The following is an 18,316-nucleotide window of genomic DNA, read 5'->3' on the forward strand; positions in this document are numbered from 1 at the left end:
CCATAGGGATGGTGCCAGGTTTCCTCCAGACATGATGCTTCCATCACCATGCTTCACCATAGGCATGGTGCCAGGTTTCCTCCAGACATGATGCTTCCACCACCATGCTTCACCATAGGGATGGTGCCACGTTTCCTCTGGACGTGGTGCTTGGCATTCAGGCCAAAGAGTTCAATCTTGGTTTCATCAGACCAGAGAATCTTGTTTCTTATGGTCTGAGTCTTTTAGGTGCCTATTGGCAAACTCCAAGGGGACTGTCATGTGCCTTTTACTGAGGAGTGGCTTCCGTCTGGCCACTCTACCATAAAGGCCTGATTGGTGGAGTGCTGCAAAGATGTTTGTCCTTCTGGAAGGTTCTCCCATCTCCACAGAGGAACTCTCGAGCTCTATTTAAGAATGATTGGGCCGCTGTGTTCTTGGGGACCTTCAATGCTGCAGAAATGCTTTGGTACCCTTCCTCAGATCTGTGCCTCGACACAATCCTGTCTCGGAACTCTATGGACAATTCCTTTGACCTCATGGCTTGGTTTTTGCTCTGACATGCACTGTCAACTGTGGGACCTTATATCGACAGTTGTGTGCCTTTCCAAATCATGTCCAATCAATTGAATTTACCACAGGTGGACTCCAATCAAGTTGTAGATACATCTCATGGATGCTTAATGGAAACAGGATACTCCTGAGCTCAATTTCAAGTCTCATAGCAAAGGGTCTGAAACCTTCTGTAAGTAAGGTATTTCAGTTTTTTTTTTATACATTTGCAAAATTTCTAGAAACTTTGCTTTGTCGTTATGGGGCATTGTATGTAGATTGATGAGGAAAAAATATAAGTTAATACATTTTAGAATAAGTGTCACGTTCTGACCTTAGTTCCTTTGTGATGTCTTTGTTTTAGTATGGTCAGGGCGTGAGTTGGTTGGGCAGTCTATGTTCTTTTTTCTATGATTTGGTATTTCTGTGTTTGGCCTGGTATGGTTCTCAATCAGAGGCAGCTGTCAATCGTTGTCCCTGATTGAGAACCATACTTAGGCAGCCTGTTTTCACCCTTGATTTGTGGGTGATTATATTTTCTGGTTAGTGTGTTTTGCACCTGATGGAGCTGTTTCGGTTGTGCTTTTGTTGTTTCTTTGGTTGAAAGTGTTCCGTTTAAATAAATAACATGAACACGTACCACGCTGCGCTTTGGTCTTCACCTTCTTCCACCGACGACCGTTACAATAAGGCTGTAACATAACAACATAACAAAATGTGGAAAAAGTGGTCTGAAAGCTTTCTGAAAGCACAAATATTGTGGAATTTGTTTGAAATACTGCCAAAGCTCATATGCATCAGGTTCACTGCCTGTCTGTCTGTCTGTCTGTCTGTCTGTCTGTCTGTCTGTCTGTCTGTCTGTCTGTCTGTCTGTCTGTCTGTAGTACTTTGGTAACAAATAATCCATACACTTTGCATCACATAGTAATCTGAACAGATCAGAACATTTGATTGGTTCCACACCTGTTCTTGGACAAGAACCTTAAAAAGTCACTACATAGTGTGGTAGCAACTGAATGTGCCATGTGGCAAATTCTGAGTGTGAATTGAACTCAAAGTGATCTGGTCCATTCATGAAAAAGTTAGCTGTGACAATAAGAGAAAAAAGTTTAACAAAGCACATCACAAAAACTGGGTTTAACCACTGCAACAGTGGCTCCTGAATCTAGTACGGTCCACCAAACCAGGACAGAAGATCTTCTCTTCCTGACTCAAGGTCAACTCTCCATGTACCGTCAAAGTGCACACAATGTATCTGAAAACATTGTTCATGACAAAAAGAAAATCCCAATGCTTCGTTCTTCATGTTGAGCTTTCTGTCCTTGTTTATTGAACTACATATCCAGTAAGGTCAATGTCATTCTATGGCTTTTGAATTGTTTAGATAGATAGATCATGTCATCTATGTAACTGAAGGTCTTGTTTATGTACTGTTTAAGTACACCAGTATATTAATACAGTATATACACGGAATATACTGATATATACTGTATTTCCAACTCAACCTGTTTTGCAACCAATACAACGTACAATTTTCACCTAAGGGTTTCATATAATATAACTGAATTACTAAATAGATATTGTATTATAGCAGGGGTACTCAACTCTGACCCTACGAGGTCCAGAGCCTGCTGGTTTTCTGTTCTACCCGATCCTTAATTGCACACACCTGGTGTCCCAAATCTCAATCCCTAATTAAAGTGGAACAATAAAAAAATGCAGGGGAACTGGCTTCGAGGTCCAGAGTTGAGTTTAAGGGTACTATAGTATGGCCACTAGTCCTTTTAAAATGTATATTTATTCATGAGCTGTTATTTGACAGTCGTCCATTAGTACCATAGACGTACCCTGAGAGTTCAGAAGATCCAGCCTTCAAAAGGAGCTTCAGGTGTTCTTTCTATAATAATCTGACACCAAACCTTCAGAATGCACAGAGAGATTTAGTACAGATATGCTTGGGAGAGTGGGGTAAGTTGAGCCCAAGAGTCAGTTGAGGCACCCCTTGTTTCCAGGAAACCATACACAAAATGAATCATGCGACCAAATGTTTAGGAAGAGGTCATCATTTAATGGGGTCTATGAAGGAAGTACCTACATGGAAAAAGTCATAAGCAAGTTAGGTCCAACAACTAATTTTGACAAAGTCAAATGAATTTCTTGTGTTATAGGTTTCATGACGCTTGTATCTAAACCAACGAAGATAGTTTTAAGATTGTTTTATACATCAGTTGGGGTCTCTATAAGCTACAATATGAGGTCCTAAACCTAGAATGAATGTGCATCCTTGTAGCTGTGTGGTCTAATATAATCTAAATGTTTGAGCCAATGGCCGCCGTACCAGGCACAAATCAGGATTATATTTGGCCAGCTTTATGCATAATATGCATAGTATTTTTTCAATGTGTCATGCATATGTGTATACAAAAGTAAAACAAGCAAGGGTCTAGCCCCCTTGAGGTTCTTGAGAGAGCAGCCAAGGAATTGAGAGAAGGGAAGAAAAAGTCAATTTGAGCAGCAGCAAGGGATGAACAAATAGACTGAATGACAATGAACATGTGCCTGTGTGAAAGAGAGGCTACACTAGAGTAGCAGAGGCACACAAGGCCCTATCTGATGACATGGAGTCTGAGCTTGCCTAAAAATAGCAAGAATTTTGCGGACCAGTTTTATGGGCTTAGTAGCCTCAACTTGCCTGTGAATTGGCAGATGGAAACAACACCCTTGTCCCAGACAGCTGGCCACAAAATGGAAGGGTAAGTGATATTGAACAGAGAGATCTATCTGTGAATGTAGGCATACATTTAAGATATACAATATACCTCATTCCCATTCCATGAATTAATCGTTGACCTACCAGCACCATCACCCACTGTTACAGGACATCATCACCCACTTACCCCAAGGCGGCTCACCTTACCCTATACCCGGATTAAGTTTTGCCAAGAGACCACTTTCTTTGACATCCTTTTCAAAACAGTCATTTTAAAATAAATTCTGATTATTTCCAGGGACACAACAACCTGAAATACATGTAGATATATTTGTTAGAAAGAATACTATATTTCCCTTGATGGAGTGATGCTGAATGTAAGAAATAGCTCATCTTTCCCCATACTCCCCTACAGAATATTCATTTTCCCCTCCAATTTGTACTAATTTTCTAATGTTGTTACAGAAGTGCTTTTTGAGGGGCTGTTAAGTATTGTCTCAGTCATTCATCAATTAATCACTACACCTTCTTTGATTGATATGTAATGAATGTGAGGGCTTTTTAGCAGTTCACAGACATCACTTAGCGGAGCCCTGTTAATGGCACTGCCAGCTAGCTCTTTACATTTAATAACCCAGCATCTCCAAGCACATTTATAATTAGACCTCATGTCACTCATTACTCAAGTAATAGGTCGCGACCATAATGGGCAGAGAACGAAGCCCCAAACTAGGACCGAGAGTCTTTCTGTCGACGTCTCGTCACCCTGGGTCAGAGGCTATATTAAAAGCTTTTTGCACTCAGAGAGAGAAGGCATAATGGTTGCTATGTGCCAGTCTGGAGAGGAGAGAGAGAAAGTATCCCTGTTAACCACTTTGCTGCTTACATGCTTATTAGCTAATGCACTTTTGCGGCATCTATTTGTCCGACCACTGCTCAGCAGTTCGGTTCGCTCTCAGCGGGAGTGTGAGAGGAAAAATGGGGAACATGTACAGTCGGATTTCTCAGAGTCGTCTCAGGATAAATTGCCAGAAGGCCCAGTTTCAGAGAAAATATATTTATGTCATTATATATGGATATATGTCTTGGAAAACACAGTATGAATATGTCTGTCATGAGAAACGCAACTGTAACTGCTATACGAAAGTGATGTTTACTCCCTGACTGCAGTGTCATTCTCAGTTGAAAATCGTCGCCAGACTTATCTTAACTTAAGGAGCACCACAGACATCTCAAAGTTGAGTGTGAATCGCTCTCATCGCCAGTCAACACGGCCTGTCTTACCAACCAGACCTGTGTCCAGAAACACAAACCAACAACACTACCTGTCTTACCAACCAGACCTGTGTCCAGAAACACAAACCCAAACCAACAACACTACCTGTCTTACCAACCAGACCTGTGTCCAGAAACACAAACCCAAACCAACAACACGACCTGTCTTACCAACCAGACCTGTGTCCAGAAACACAAACCCAAACCAACAACACTGCCTGTCTTACCAACCAGACCTGTGTCCAGAAACACAAACCCAAACCAACAACACTACCTGTCTTACCAACCAGACCTGTGTCCAGAAACACAAACCAACAACACTACCTGTCTTACCAACCAGACCTGTGTCCAGAAACACAAAAAACAACACAACCAGACCTGTGTCCAGAAACACAAACCCAAACCAACAACACTACCTGTCTACCAACCAACCTGTGTCCAGACCCTTGTGTCCAGAAACACAAACCCAAACCAACAACACTACCTGTCTTACCAACCAGACCTGTGTCCAGAAACACAAACCCAAACCAACAACACTACCTGTCTTACCAACCAGACCTGTGTCTAGAAACACAAACCTAAACCCAAACCAATAACACTACCCGTCTTAACAACCAATCCTGTGTCCAGAAACACAAACCCAAACCCAAACCAACAAATCTGCCTGTCTTAACAACCAGACCTGTGTCCAGAAACACAAACCCAAACCAACAACACCTGTCTTACCTACCTGTCTTACCAACCAGACCTGTGTCCAGAAACACAAACCCAAACCCAAACCAACAACTCAACACTGCCTGTGCTACCACACCTGTGCCCGTTCACGCAAATAACACATTAAAATAACACTACCTGTCTTACCAACCAGACCTGTGTCCAAAACCCCCAACCAGAGACAGATACTCCAAAGGCCTGCCTCTCTGGTTGGCCCAGACCGGCTACCACACATCTCCAGACCTGTGTCCAGGCATCTGTCACTATGGTACATTATGGTACATTGAATTTCAATGAGGGACTCTTCACATCAAAGCTCTGCTTCCATTATGATATCATCTCCCGCATCGCACCGTAATGCTTATTAATTCTGCACCCCTTCTCACCAGGCCCGCACAGTACGAGCTACAAGCTAGAGAGAGAGAGAGAGAGAGAGAGAGACTGAGTGGGAGAGCTAGCGATAGGAGCGACGAAGCTCTGGCAGCCTAGCATTTAATTTAATTAGTCCAGCTGGGCTCTTTCCTTTCCCCTGGTATTGTCAGTAGAGCTCCGTACTCCGTAGCTAACACAATCACTGATTGCTTTTAGATAGGCAGAAATATGATTAGGGTTTTGGGGGGGCGGAGGGGTGGTGGTGGTGGTAACAGGGGGACAGAGGACTGTATGGGTAAAGCCTTATTAGTTTCATTTGCAATCTGCAGATAAAAAGGAAAGTTTTGATTTGTTGTGTAATGAGATTATGGTTATTAGGAGGAGGGCCCTGGCGAAGGCGACCCTGGCGAAGAGGGATTAATGGAGCATGAAAGGATTATGAGCGATGATACACCACCGACAGGATTTATGTCAATCCCACTGCCCCCTTTCCCCCTCTACCCATGTCTCCCCAACCACAGCCACTTCCTCCCCAAACCATGCTATCACAATCCCACCTATATACCTCAAACCTACGGTAACTACAGAGTCAAAGAATACAGCAAAATTGGTATGAGATTTAGAATCTCAATGGACACTGGGAGAAAGTGAACATACTACTCACTACCCACAAGGGTAAATACGTCAGGTGTATCAACAGTGTTGCCATTTAAACCCACACATTAAATGGGATTGAGAAAATGTCTGTTCACTCAACCAAGGCCAATGATTGTCCATTTGAACTATCCTTATTCATTTGAGACATAAAACAGGTTATAAAAAAGTGAAAAGTAGTAGAATTCAAACAAACAAAATCCCCCAGTTCCAAACTGTTGCTGAATAGTGTTTTTTCCAGCCCTTCTGCCAGCCTGGCTATCCCAAAAGAGCTAAAACAGCTGACTATTAAATAGTCACTTAGCATGCCCAGCAGCTAGCAACAGCAGTGACAGCAGAGTCTGGTGACAGTGTCCAAAGCTGGTAATCTCATTTAACCCCCTCCTGACAGAGCTGCAAATTGGATCTGACACGGTAACAACACAAATAAAAAGCTGCGTTTCCCCCTGACCTCCGCTTCCTTCTCCGTCAGCCCACTCAACCTACTCCTCTTCCCCTGGTGCCTGGTGCCTGGGGTCTGGGGCCTGGGGGGCTGGGGCTCTGGGTCTAACCCTGTCCCCCAGCCTAAATATTGGACCTGGGCACCTCTCCCTCTCTCCCTATATCCCCTGGGCCAAATTAGGGACCCAAACTCACCTTCATTTCTTTCTTTCTTTTTGCCCTCCTCCACTCCTCCTCTCCCCTTCACTCCATCGTGTTGGAGTGGATTTGAAGTCCCAGCCCCCCCGTCTGTGTGGCGGCCGCTGTGGGCCCTTTCCTTTGGGTAAATAAAGGGCCTGGGAGGCTGGGGAGTGAGGTTGCAGGGGACTGGTGTATGTGTGCTTGCATGTGTGTGTATGTATTTTCATGGTGTTCCCTGTGGTGGGCCTCAGAGCGGAGCTCGCTGAGCAGGCCCAGCTGGGTGGCTCTCTTGCTATCGCCACTCCAGACTCCTCTCATTCTAAATGAGGTCATCCTTCCAGCATTCTAAATGAGGTCATCCTTCCAGCCAAGACCTGCTGGTTTCAAAGCTCCTTCTTTTACACCTGCCCTTTCCTTCCCATCCTCACAACTCCTTTCTTTCTCTCTGCACTCCTTTCTTTGTTCATGAGCGGCCCTTACTGCCTCTAAGATGCCGTCAGAAGCCGGGGAGGATGAAAGCATGCCCTCTGGTTGCCATTCTCATAATGTGACCTTTAAACTCATTTGGAAATCAAGATATGCACTGATTCATCTTTGTTTTTTTTTTTATCCAGATGATCAAAATGCATCTTTTGAAAAGAATAGACTGAAGTAACAGTAAGTAGAGTATTTATTATTGAAGCAAAACGGAAGAACAAGAGACTCTTAGATATGCTTATAATAATATAGTTAGTTTCAGTTAACCAATAACTATTTTCATAAAATACAAGATTGATTAAATCATTGTATACATATTTTATAATTTGTTTAATTTTCAAACAAATCCTAGTTGGCTCCTAGAAGCCACTTCATGCAAGAAATCACTCAGAATTGAAACAGTTCTCTTTCTTTGAATCAATACAAATAAAATGGCAATAAATACTGCGAACACGAAGACTGCACTAACACAGAGCGGCTATAAGAATGTAGTACGTTATGGGTTTGTGATTTACCCATAGAAATATTACAGAGAAGGAATATTTACAGAGATATTAATCAAATACTGTTAACAATCACAGACATATAGACCGGTAGAAAGGAGTCATTCCTCCTTGTTGAAAGCATGCACCTTTCCTAATCCAGAAGGTCTACAGCAGCACCTTTCCTAATCCAGAAGGTCTACAGCAGCACCTTTCCTAATCCAGAAGGTCTACAACAGCACCTTTCCTAATCCAGAAGGTCTACAACAGCACCTTTCCTAATCCAGAAGGTCTACAACAGCACCTTTCCTAATCCAGAAGGTCTACAACAGCACCTTTCCTAATCCAGAAGGTCTACAACAGCACCTAATCCAGAAGGTCTACAGCAGCACCTTTCCTAATCCAGAAGATCTACAACAGCACCTTTCCTAATCCAGAAGGTCTACAACAGCACCTTTCCTAATCCAGAAGGTCTACAACAGCACCTTTCCTAATCCAGAAGGTCTACAACAGCACCTTTCCTAATCCAGAAGGTCTACAACAGCACCAAATCCAGAAGGTCTACAACAGCACCTTTCCTAATCCAGGAGGTCCACAACAGCACCTTTCCTAATCCAGAAGGTCTACAACAGCACCTTTCCTAATCCAGAAGGTCTACAACAGCACCTAATCCAGAAGGTCTACAGCAGCACCTTTCCTAATCCAGAAAGTCTACAACAGCACCGAATCCAGAAGGTCTACAGCAGCACCTTTCCTAATCCAGAAGGTCTACAGCAGCACCCAATCCAGAAGGTCTACAACAGCACCGAATCCAGAAGGTCTACAGCAGCACCTTTCCTAATCCAGAAGGTCTACAGCAGCACCAAATCCAGAAGGTCTACAGCAGCACCTAATCCAGAAGGTCTACAGCAGTACCTAATCCAGAAGGTCTACAACAACACCTAATCCAGAAGGTCTACAGCAGCACCTAATCCAGAAGGTCTACAGCAGCACCCAATCCAGAAGGTCTACAGCAGCACCGAATCCAGAAGGTCTACAGCAGCACCTAATCCAGAAGGTCTACAGCAGCACCTAATCCAGAAGGTCTACAGCAGCACCTAATCCAGAAGGTCTACAGCAGCACCTAATCCAGAAGGTCTACAGCAGCACCTAATCCAGAAGGTCTACAGCAGCACCTAATCCAGAAGGTCTACAGCAGCACCTAATCCAGAAGGTCTACAGCAGCACCTAATGCAGAAGGTCTACAACAGCACCTAATCCAGAAGGTCCACAGCAGCACCTAATCCAGAAAGTCTACAGCAGCACCTAATCCAGAAAGTCTACAGCAGCACCCAATCCAGAAGGTCTACAACAGCACCTAATCCAGATCACTTGATTAACTTTGAAGACACAGTCTCTCTTAACCAAACCTGTCAAGACACGTCAAGACCTTGTCACACTCTCCCTGCTCATCCGACACACTCCAAATTACCCCCCCCCCCCTCTCCTTACCCCCAAGACTGTCAATTACCCCCCCCATCCCCCCCAGAGGACAGAAAAAACATATACCTGCTGCACTTTAGGCGGAGGGGGGTGGGGGGGGATCCTTTCCATGGTGCCCAGGAAATGAGGGAGAAGAGGAGGAGTGTGACATCCGCTCCTTGTCTTCATTCAGGTACTTCCAGGTACTTTCTGGTCGTCCATCACTTCTTCCCAGTAACCCTGGAGACAGCTGGCCAGGGGGCTATGAAATGGGAGCCAGCCTGCCTTTCCTTATTTCTCCTATCTGCCTACCTGCGTCCTTACCCGCCTCCCTCTCCTCAGAGTGCTTGCCTGCCTGCCTGCCTGCCTGCCCGCCCAACCCTGCTCACCTGGTTCTCGTCCCTGCATACCTGCTCTCCCGTCTCCACCTGCCTGCCTCTCTGGCTCTTGTCGCCAGCCTTCCATGCCTGCCTGCCTCGCTAACTCGTCTCCCCAGCCTTCCATGCCTGCCTGCCTGCCTCGTTGCCTGAATATCCTTCCCTGCTTCCCTAACCTGCCTGGCTCTCTGCTCCTCCACACTAGCCTGCCCCTGGCTCTCTGTTCTGCTCCTCCACACTAGCCTGCCCCTGGCTCTCTGCTCCTCCACACTAGCCTGCCCCTGGCACTCTGTTCTGCTCCTCCACACTAGCCTGCCCCTGGCTCTCTGTTCTGCTCCTCCACACTAGCCTGCCTCTGGCTCTCTGCTCTGCTCCTCCACACTAGCCTGATCCTGGCTCTCTGCTCTGCTCCTCCACACTAGCCTGCCTCTGGCTCTCTGCTCTGCTCCTCCACACTAGCCTGATCCTGGCTCTCTGCTCTGCTCCTCTACACTAGCCTGCCCCTGGCTCTCTGCTCCTCCACACTAGCCTGCCCCTGGCTCTCTGCTCTGCTCCTCCAGACTAGCCTGCCCCTGGCTCTCTGCTCCTCCACACTAGCCTGCCCCTGGTTGTCTGCTCCTCCACAGTAGCCTGCCCCTGGCTATCTGCTCCTCCACACTAGCTTGTCCCTGGTTGTCTGCTCCTCCACACTAGCCTGCCCCTGGCTGTCTGCTCCTCCACACTAGCCTGCCCCTGGCTCTCTGCTCCTCCACACTAGCCTGCCTCTGGCTCTCTGCTCCTCCACACTAGCCTGCCCCTGGCTCTCTGCTCCTCCACACTAGCCTGCCTCTGGCTCTCTGCTCCTCCACACTAGCCTGCCTCTGGCTCTCTGCTCCTCCACACTAGCCTGCCCCTGGCCGTCTGCTCCTCCACACTAGCCTGCCTCTGGCTCTCTGCTCCTCCACACTAGCCTGCCTCTGGCCACCGGTGGATCCTCTTAGCCTGGTAGAGTGGTTCATTTAATTTGTCTGAATAATAGAGGTGTCTGGAGCTGAATGATCCATGGGTGGTTGGGGGGAGAGAATGCAGTACAAGGGCGTGTGTGTAGAAGAGAAACAAAAAGCCTTAAAGTGCCACTATTTTCATTCGCCCCCTTTTTAAAATGACTTCCAAAGTGTTGATATCTATTGTGGGGAATAATGGGGAATAATGCTGAACAAAGCAGAGGCAGTCTTGGCCAATATTCACATGGCTTATACAGACAGGGCAGCTCCGGTCGTACATTCAGGGGCCAGAATGCTCCTATAAAAGATGTATTGGAGGGGACTATAGTGCTCATTGTGCTGCCAGTGTCAACAGAGCGGACGCTGGGAGGTGGATGGCATGTGGGAAACAGAGAGGAGCTTTATTCTCTCAGTTGAACCATTATCACTGGGGCTCTGGGTCTGTTTCTTTTGTTGTTTTTTGTTCTCCCAGGGTGCATTGCTGCACGCCAGACACAGAGCAGCAAGCAGGAGGGAGGTGGGGAAAAATCATTGTCATATTTTTTTTTTTACAAATCCCAATAAAAAAAAATCTGCCATAAATCGACAAAGTATTATTTTGTCATTTTCATTTTAAGAAAAGCAGCAATTTTCTTTTTGGGTGTGAAATATTTTCTCTCAACCACTTGGGGGTATTGCATAATGAGGAGAAATACTTCCATTTAGTATGGTGTAATTAGAAGTCATGGGTTGTTTTGAATGCTTATAGCATACCTTATTTCGCACTATGGAGTGACCTAAGTATAAATTCATCTGCAAAGTGTTTTCTACTTTGGCTAAGAGGAAGCTAAATGATTTGTTTTGGTGACATAATACATTGTATAATAGCTGACTGGGACAATATGTTATTTCACTGCTCTGTGGATGTGTATCATGTTTCATTGAGCGCACACGGACACACACAAGGGAAGAGCCACTCCAAATGAAAGGGTTGGCCTGGTTTAATTTGGGGTGTAACCTACGACCTGCCCCGTGTTCACTTTTCCTCCCTGCTTTTCCTCTCTCTCTCTCGCTCTCCTTCTCCCTCTCTATTTGCATCTCTCTCTCTCTCTCCACTTTCATCCTCTCCTCCGCCGCCTTCCTCTCTATTTCTAGCCGCACACCACTCCTCTCCTCTCCACTGTCAATATCAACCACACCACTCCTCTCTCCACTGTCAATATCAACCACACCGCTCCATTCATCCTCTCTCAACCTGGGAGACATGCTACTGTTTACACTAGATTATATTCCCCCAACGCAGGAACGGAACAAAAACACTCCTCCATTATCCTCACACCGCTGTGGCAGCAGCCTTGAGAACGGGGGGATAAACAAATAAGCCCATGGCGGCCAGAGAAAAGGAGGTCATTACCAGAGTACAATGGCACAGGTCCACTCTCCACAGTCCTCTGAGAGTGCTCAGGCCCTACTCTTCCATTCAGGTACAGATCATCATGCCAGGAATAATGTACAGTAAATGCATGGGGATGAGAGAAGAGGTTTACTGTTCAAACCTAGTATTGTAACCTACTGTGAGACACGTGAAATGAAGAACAAACTGGATCAATACGTGATATTCAGAAGCTTTCGAGGAGATTTGTATTTTAAATAGGAAAACCTTTTATTTTTATATGAAACACTGTGGAACATGTTATTGAGCATCCATTTTCTTCCTCCATTACGTTGCGTAGACATAGTGAATGTACAGTATACTTGACATAATGCAAGGTACTTCTTATTGTTAAGGTGTTTAAAATACATTGGGTCAACATGGTGTGTGAAGTTTAAACAATGATCTAAATGTGGATTTTGATTCAGGTCCACTGCATAGTCCATGTAGATCCCTATTGCTATTTATTTCATTATTATAGTCTATCATTTTGACCTTTGAAGTTGTAGATATCTAAGGGTAACATTCACTTTAAATACATATTTTAATCCCTATATTTTGCTCTTGGTTAACTTCTCTTCACAATCGATTGAATTACCATTAATTACCAATGACCAACTGAGTTAGATACAACGCCACCCCTCATTAAATATTACTTAACTCTTTCATGGCCAGAGCCAGAGGTTAAGAGCTTAACACAGTATGGAGTTAAAGGGAGGTTAAACTTGGTGACAAATAGACGAGGACCAGGAGGCTGTTTCTTTTCCAGAATCGACAACACAAGCGATTCTCTATTGGTTTCCTCTGGCTAGCATTTCTTTCTTTCTCCCAAAGCCGGTGGGACAATGGGTAGTGCAGCGAGGCAGAGAGAAAGGCCTGGTGTCAGTGCTGGCGCAGCAATAGCCAGAGCTCGGTCACACTGCACTCACACACACAAACCACAACAGGTCAGCACAGAAGCACACCGAAGTGGGAATATGTATGACTGCAAAATCTCTCCTCCCTCGTTCTCTCTCATTCATTCTATCGGTTTTCTTGATCATTCACTTTTCAGGACTCTCGCTTGGAACCTTACTGACTTGGTCTCTTGATATGCATCTCTCTCTCACTCCACCCCTCTATCCCCCCTCTCTCTAACAGTAAACATTATAAAAACAGAAGTTTCAAAACAATAAATACATTACAAATGTCATATTATATATATATATATATATATATATATATATATATATATATATATATATATATATATATATATATATATACAGTGTTGTCACAATGTAACAATGTACAAATGGTTAAAGTACACAAGGGAAAATAAAGCATAAATATGGGTTGTATTTACAATGGTGTTTGTTCTTCACTGGTTGCCCTTTTCTTGTGGCAACAGGTCACAAATCTTGCTGCTGTGATGGCACACTATGGAATTTCACCCAGTAGATATGGGAGTTTATCAAAATTGGATTTGTTTTCGAATCTTTGTGGATCTGTGTTAGGAAGTGCAGCTCAGTTTCCACCTAATTTTGTGGGCAGTGAGCACATAGCCTGTCTTCTCTTGAGAGACATGTCTGTCTATGGCGGCCTTTCTCAATAGCAAGGCTATGCTCACTGAGTCTGTACATAGTCAAAGCTTTCCTTAAGTTTGGGTCAGTCACAGTGGTCAAGTATTCTGCCACTGTGTACTCTCTGTTTAGGGCCAAATAGCATTCTAGTTTTCTCTGTTTTCTTTGTTAATTCTTTCCAATGTGTCAAGTAATTATCTTTTTGTTTTCTCATGATCTGGTTGGGTCTAATTGTGCTGCTGTCCTGGGGCTCTGTGGGGTGTGTTTGTGAACAGAGCCCCAGGACCAGCTTGCTTAGGGGACTCTTCTCCAGGTTCATCTCTCTGTAGGTGATGGCTTTGTTATGGAAGGTTTGGGAATCGCTTCCTTTTAGCTGGTTGTAGAATTTAACGGCTCTTTTCTGGATTTTGATAATTAGTGGGTATCGGCCTAATTCTGCTCTCCATGCATTATTTGGTGTTCTACGTTGTACATGGAGGTTATTTTTGCAGAATTCTGCATGCAGAGTCTCAATTTGGTATTTGTCCCATTTTGTGAAGTCTTGGTTGGTGAGCGGACCCCAGACCTCACAACCATAAATGGCAATGGGCTCTATGACTGATTCAAGTATTTTTAGCCAGATCCTAATTGGTATGTTGAAATGTATGTTCCTTTTGATGGCATAGAATGCCCTTCTTTCCTTGTCTCTCAGATCGTTCACAGATTTGTGGAAGTTACCTGTGGCGCTGATGTTTAGGCCAAGGTATGTATAGTTTTTTTGTGTGCTCTAGGGCAACAGTGTCTAGATGGAATTGGTATTTGTGGTCCTGGCGACTGGACCTTTTTTGGAACACCATTATTTTGGTCTTACTGAGATTTATTGTCAGAGACCAGGTCTGACAGAATCTGTGCAGAAGATCTAGGTGCTGCTGTGGGCCTTCCTTGGTTGGTGACAGAAGCACCAGATCATCAGCAAACAGTAGACATTGGACTTCGGATTCTAGTAGGGTGAGGCCGGGTGCTGCAGACTTTTCTAGTGCCCGCGCCAATTCGTTGATATATATGTTGAAGAGGGTGGGGCTTAAGCTGCATCCCTGTCTCACACCATGACCCTGTGTGAAGAAATGTGTGTTTTTTGCCAATTTTAACCACACACTTGTTGTTTGTGTACATGGATTTTATAATGTCGTATGTTTTACCCCCAACACCACTTTCCATCAGTTTGTATAGCAGACCCTCATGCCAAAGTGAGTCAAAGGCCTTTCTGAAATCAACAAAGCATGAGAAGACTTTGCCTTTGTTTTGGTTTGTTTGGTTGTCAATTAGGGTGTGCAGGGTGAATACATGGTCTGTTGTACGGTAATTTGGTAAAAAGCCAATTTGACATTTGCTCAGTACATTGTTTTCATTGAGGAAATGTACGAGTCTGCTGTTAATGATAATGCAGAGGATTTTCCCAAGGTTACTGTTGACGCATATTCCACGGTAGTTATTGGGGTCAAATTTGTCTCCACTTTTGTGGATTGGGGTGATCAGTCCTTGGTTCCAAATATTGGGGAAGATGCCAGAACTAAGGATGACGTTAAAGAGTTTTAGTACAGCCAATTGGAATTTGTTGTCTGTATATTTGATAATTTCATTAAGGATACCATCAACACCACAGGCCTTTTTGGGTTGGAGAGTTTTCATTTTGTCCTGTAACTCATTCAAGGTAATTGGAGAATCCAGTGGGTTCTGGTAGTCTTTAATAGTTGATTCTAAGATTTGTATTTGATCATGTATATGTTTTTGCTATTTATTCTTTGTTATAGAGCCAAAAGGATTGGAGATGTGGTTTACCCATACATCTCCATTTTGGATAGATAATTCTTTGTGTTGTTGTTTGTTTAGTGTTTTCCAATTCTCCCAGAAGTGGTTAGAGCAGTGTTGGAGGTACTGAACCCCACCAGTTTCATATGCGCATTCACCGAACCCTTCTTAAATTGGAAAAATAAAATATGATTTTTTCAAATTCAAAACATAGGTATATATTTTACTGGTGCACAAAATGAACCGTGCATCAACATCGCTGTGTTCAAAGAACAAAATCATCAAACCATGATTTTCACACAAAAACAAAAACATAATAATGAATATTTACTGCAAATCAGTGTGACTTCTGCTGTTGTCTTTCAGAGACCAGTTCAGAAATGCGCGGCTTCAGCTTGGCAAGGGCCACTCTCATGTCATTATCACAAATGAGTCTGTTCCTTTTCTTCGTTTTTATGTCCAGCATCCTCGAAAAGGATTGCTCGCAAAGATATGTTGTGACAAACGGTATGAAAATCTCCAGAGCTTTCTTAGCAATAACAGGGTACGTTACCATTTGTTGACACCAAAACGTTGAAAGCATTGTTGTTCTGAAGAGTTGCTGTTGAACCTGGCTCTGCTGAATTTCAATGATCTGTTGTCTCAACACTAAACGTGAACGGCTGTCTCACCCATGCTGGATATGACTCTCGTAGGGAAGTATCCGTCGAGAGACTTTGCAAGCTCATCTAAGTGCGTGGCAATTGCTTGCTTCAGTTCACAGAAATGTCTCCGATTCCAGATACATCTTCGATCTTACTTACAGTCGTCCAGCAGGGGAAAGTTTGTGAAGTTATCGTTCTCTGTTTGTTGTTTCCATAACGGTAGCTTTTTTTGAAAAGCCTTCAGGTTTTCCTCCGCTTCGATGATGTTGACTCCACCGCCCTACATCTTTTGATTGAGATGATTGAGAGCTGCGAAGATATCAGCCATGTACGCTAAAATGAGAATGACCTCAGAATTTTTGAAGAAATCTGCATGACAATATTGGTGCTCTTGCAAAAACAGGGCTAATTCCACACGCACGGCAAAAACACGATTCAGCACCTGTCCCCGGGATAACCACCGAACGTTAGACTGGTACAGAAGTACCTCGAATTCAGAGCCCATTTCTTTACACAGCTCACTGAAGATGCGGTGCCTCAGAGCACTAGTTGGCACATAGTTCACGCATTCCACTACAATTTGTAATACTTCTACCAGTTTTGGAGGCAAGGTTTTTGTTGCCAATGAATGCCTGTGCAGAATACAATGCGTAACAATGATGTGTGGTGCATCGGCTTTCACTAGCGCACCAAAACCAGACTTTCTTCCCAGCATGACTGGAGCTCCGTCCGAACAAACTGCAGAAACCATATCCCACGAAAGATTGTTGTCTTTGAAGAATTCATCCACAAGTTTCTTCACATCGACTGCCTTAGTTGTTATTGTAAGAGGCTTACAAAATAAACAAATCTTCCTTTATCACGTCGTCTTTCACATAGCGCACGAATACAGCAAGCTGGCTTAGATTGGAAACGTCTGTGGTCTCGTCGAGTTGAAGGCTGAATTTTGCCGGGCTTGAAATCAGATCTGAAACTACTTGAGCCAAGATGTCTTTGCTAATGTCCTCTATTCTGTCGCTGATGGTGTCATTTGAAAGAGGAATTTGGGATAACTTAACTTCAGCCTCTTTTCCCAGCATGATATTCGCCATCTTCAACACAGCTGGTTTTATGAGTGTTTCACCAATGGTGTGTGGTTTGACCTGCTTTGCGATCAGGTAAGTAACTTCGGACGATGCTGTGAGGATCGGTTTGTTGATGGGTACAAAGCCGAGAACAGGCAGAGTAGCCTTTTCATTGAATTCAGTGAGCGGTGTGATCTCCATGCAGCTTAAGGAAGTGTTCTCTTAGTTTTGCCGGTGCTGGACTAGAATTGCTCAACTTGGCATTGCAAATCATGCAGTTAGGATGCTGACTCCCATCACGTTCCGTTATACATGTGAATCCATATTGTACATATTCGTCCGACCACATTCTTTTTTTGCTCGACATAGTAAGTATGAAGGGATTAAAATAAATAAAGATATCACAAGACGTACCATCACGACAGTCACCAGTCGACTACTGAGTGCAGCACAGATAGGCCAAGCAATGTAGCGTGATCACCTGCAGCCAATGATGGCCAAGAAGGGCGTGTCATCACGAATCATATGAGTCGGATGTGTGTCTTGACCTCTGCCGAACCCCTGAGACTGACTCACCGAACCCCTGGGGTTCGATCGAACCCAGGTTAAGAACCACTGGGTTAGAGTCTATGGATTCTTCAATTACATTGAGCTGATTTCTGACGGCTCTCTCTCACTCTTACTTATTTCCTCCTTCTCTCTCTTCATTTCGTTTTCTCCCGCTCTCACGCCATTTCTCTCTTGCTCTCACTCTCTCCATTTTCCATCAAGGATCATTCTTGTTTAACTTCTATCATTAAACGTGCAGTGCTTCATGTTGTAAATGTCCCTACAGCTCCATGGTCCAGGGACACTGAGTTCCACTTACTGGGCTTTAGTTCCCCCACAGACTAAGTTTGGGATCAATTATCACAATGCAATGTTTTATTGTCTTATACTGTAATACTGATGTAGTTCAGGTCCCATTATAACAGAGACACATCCCACTGGGCACAAACGGGTTAAATAAACTTTGCTTCAACGTCATTTGTCAAAGTATTGTGACATGGGATCTACGTGGAAAATACATTGGAAAAGTAATCAATGTAAACTGTTGTTTTGAGGGTACAATTCCAACCACAGGATTATATCATCATAGTAACCAGTTTTCAACATAGACAAACTTTGTATAAAATATGTTGAATTTGTAC

General features: G+C 44.1%; 1 long non-coding RNA gene across 1 annotated transcript in view; it reads right to left on the minus strand.

Moving 5' to 3' along the window:
• Positions 1–10,628, minus strand: part of LOC135543023 (uncharacterized) — a 35,910-nt gene extending 25,282 nt beyond the window's left edge. The window contains exon 1 of the long non-coding RNA XR_010456172.1: positions 9,385–10,628. This is a non-coding gene — a long non-coding RNA (uncharacterized LOC135543023). The remainder of the gene's footprint in view (positions 1–9,384) is intronic.
• Between the last annotated feature and the right edge of the window lie 7,688 nt (positions 10,629–18,316).

Source organism: Oncorhynchus masou, chromosome 7, assembly GCF_036934945.1.
Source record: "Oncorhynchus masou masou isolate Uvic2021 chromosome 7, UVic_Omas_1.1, whole genome shotgun sequence".
In the NCBI taxonomy this organism is placed as follows: Eukaryota; Metazoa; Chordata; class Actinopteri; order Salmoniformes; family Salmonidae; genus Oncorhynchus; species Oncorhynchus masou.